The sequence below is a fragment of the Panicum virgatum genome, chromosome 3N (assembly GCF_016808335.1).
Source record: "Panicum virgatum strain AP13 chromosome 3N, P.virgatum_v5, whole genome shotgun sequence".
Classification (NCBI taxonomy): Eukaryota; Viridiplantae; Streptophyta; class Magnoliopsida; order Poales; family Poaceae; genus Panicum; species Panicum virgatum.
Window position 1 is genome coordinate 32663858 of NC_053147.1, and position 3171 is coordinate 32667028.

A 3171-nucleotide genomic window follows, 5' to 3' on the forward strand; every position below is an offset into this window, starting at 1 on the left:
TGATGAAACTATTCTCACATTTTATGAAATTTCATCATTCTCTTATCATGTTAGCAAAATTGATGATATTTAATGCTATAAAACCATCTATAAAAACATCGTTGAGACTAGCCTTACCGGCATTCGTGGACACTGAAGCAAAGGTGTACACTTCTAGTTCTAGGGTCTAGACCAAGCTAAGTGAAGAATCTGAGCAATACGCCAGCGACACAGATGCATGCTTGCTTGCATGCACATCCGCATCATTCAGATGGAATCCGGAACTACCTCAAATCCGTATCCCATAAATCCAATCCTACGATTAGGAGTTCAGTTTTACTTTTCAAAGTCCTCTAACTAAAATTCCATGTACGTCTTCCACGGACGCGTCGAGAACAAAAGGACAAACGAATAGTCGCTATATTTGATGATTGACTTTGAAATTGACCAGAATGTCTGACACTGACTTCGACCCAATAAGCTGCCAACAGAACAGACACACCCAACTCCAGTCCATAAAACGCACTGGAGGACGCGGCAACTTCCCAACACAACGAGAGGATCGGAGATCGGCGGCTTCAGGACGATGCTGCTCAAGCTCAAGGGTTTTGCAAGGTAGCTAGAGCTTACGTGCATTTCGTTATTTTTCATATTGCCTCTAGTATCCTGTGTTGGACTGTTGGTTCCAACTACTCTATTCCGGCCATGCATCCCAGGTGTTTCATCGGATCGGAATGTGCAGCCGCAGCATCGGCCGGCCAGACCAGCGCGGGCCCGTCGTCCTTGCCGGGGCCGGCGCCGGTGTCCCTGCCGGACAACGACGACATCCTCCGTGAGATCCTCCTCCGCCTGCCGCCGCTCCCGTCTTCACTTCCCCGCGCCTCCCTCGTCTGTAAACACTGGCGTCGCCTCGTCTCCGACCCTGGCTTCCTCCGCCGCTTCCGCGACCACCACCGGGCACCGGACACCTCCCTTGCTCGGCTACATCTTCAGCGACTGTGGCAGACCCGTCTTCACCCCCACGCTGGCGCCGCCTGACTGCATCCCGCCCGAGCGCTTCTCCCTGCCGGAGCAACCTGCCGGTGAACGCCTGTTCTTCCTCGGCTGCCGCCATGGCCCCGCCCTCCTCATCAACCGGAGGCGCCTCGAAGCCACCGTGTGCGATCCACCCACGAACCGCAAGGTCACCGTGGCATACCCCCCAGAGTTTACCGCCGACAACGGCGCGCACTGCTTCCGTGGCGCCGTGCTGAGCAGCGGCGCCGGTGGTGATGGCTATGATGGTCACTTGAGGCCCTTCAAGGTGATCTTAATAAGCACACACATCGACGATGGTCACGCAAGTGTGTTCATGTGCGTCTACGAATCGGGGACCGGAAAATGGGGCAACACCATCTCAACTATCATCCCATCTTACCTGTTCAATCTGCCCAACGTCTTGGTTGGAGATGCAGTGCTCTGCGGGTTTTTCCTATGGCCAGACGGCATCCTTGAACTTGATCTGGATAGGCACACTTTAGGCACAATCCAGATACCAACCAGCAGCATCCATCATCCCATTGATAGTTCATTATTCCGGGTTGTGCAGACACAAGATCGAGGGCTTGGCCTTGCCGTTCTGTCCAAACTGAGCATCCAGTTGTGGGGGAGGAAGGCCGATTCAGATGGTGGTGTTGCCGGATGGGTACTGCAGAAAACTGTTGAAGTAGACAAGCTCCTCTCGCTGCCACCTTCGATGACGATGGCCAATGTGCCAGCAAGGATACTGGGGTATGATGAGGATAGCAATGCAATTCATGTAGCGACTTCTGCTGGTGCCTACGCGGTTCAACTTGAGTCGATGCAATTTACAGAGCTTTTCAACGTCTATCGGATTTCAGGTCATCCTTACACAAGTTTCTATACTGCAGGTAATAATAGGTTGTCTTTAAAGTTTAAAACTGCATAAGTAACAATTAATTTCAGCTATTGGCTAGCTAGCCGGTTAAAGTATGCATTGCTTTTTTCTTTTTCTGGTCTGCGTGGCTTATTTCAATAGAATTCTTTAGTTATTATTTAACTGCAAAAACGCTGGAAAACATATGATTATAATTGATTTTGCCTAATAGTTAGAAACTGACATGACTCTATAGGTAGCTTGAGATATCTGACATGTAAGCAACAAAGGGTTAGTTTGGAGCAGGGTTTACCTTATCGATAAATTAAAAATATCGGAGGTTGGTGATAAACGGGAATATCGGATATATCGGAATTCTATCGGTGATAGAGAAATTTTTTCGGACAAAATTTAGAGAAAAAACTCTCATTTTGTGTAGAAATGAACTTAGATTTTTTTTTCAAACCATCTAGCCTAAAAAACTATACATAATAACGTAGAAAAATGAAAGAAAATAGCCAGTAGGGAGACATGTCTGCTACGTCGGTTCTCACTAGAATATGAAGAATTGGATGGTGGAATAAAAGCAAATGAATGGATTAGTATTAAAAGATGGTTACATGCTCTTTTTACTCGTTATAGTGGGTAAAAAGTATGTGCACAAACTTGTGGGTTAGTCGAACGGAGTGCTAAATTTAAAACAATGATATTTTTAGATGATAAACTAATTCTATCGGTGCTCACCGGTAAAACAGAAATATCGGAATTATCGGAAATCTATCGGTGATAAGGTGAACCATGGTTTGGAGTTGTTATTATGCATCTGCTGCAAATGTTATGTTTATCCCTCTTTTTCTCTATTAAATATGTAAGGGCGAATTCTGTGTGCCTCATCGTGCATGTCATACTATCATTAAACTCGAATGGAACAAATAGCATTTTGTTTTATCTTTTCAAAAGGCCTTTTTTTCTGCATTTAAGCAATCTGCTAGTTTATGTCCGAAGCCCCAACTGGAGTATATATTGATTAATTAGTTTAAAATAAATATAACAAGTTCCCTCCAAATCAGTAAGCTTGGATAGCTTCATTGTCTGAATTACTATGTTATCTAAACTATCTTTCATTAGTAGCAAATGACTATTAATGTTCTGAGTATTTTTTCCATTATTAGTCGTAATTTTTGTGTCTTTTACCTAACCTGTAAATGAAGCTAAAAATGTCAGTTATATGCACGAATATGTAACAAGTTATTTGTTGATCTGAATCAAAATAACCATGTGTTACCATCTACTATCTTATTATTTGACCAACAAAC

At 44.5% G+C, this 3171-nt stretch overlaps 1 pseudogene; it reads left to right on the top strand.

Moving 5' to 3' along the window:
• Positions 1-684: 684 nt before the first annotated feature.
• Positions 685-2242, top strand: LOC120667754 (annotated as a pseudogene).
• Positions 2243-3171: the final 929 nt, after the last annotated feature.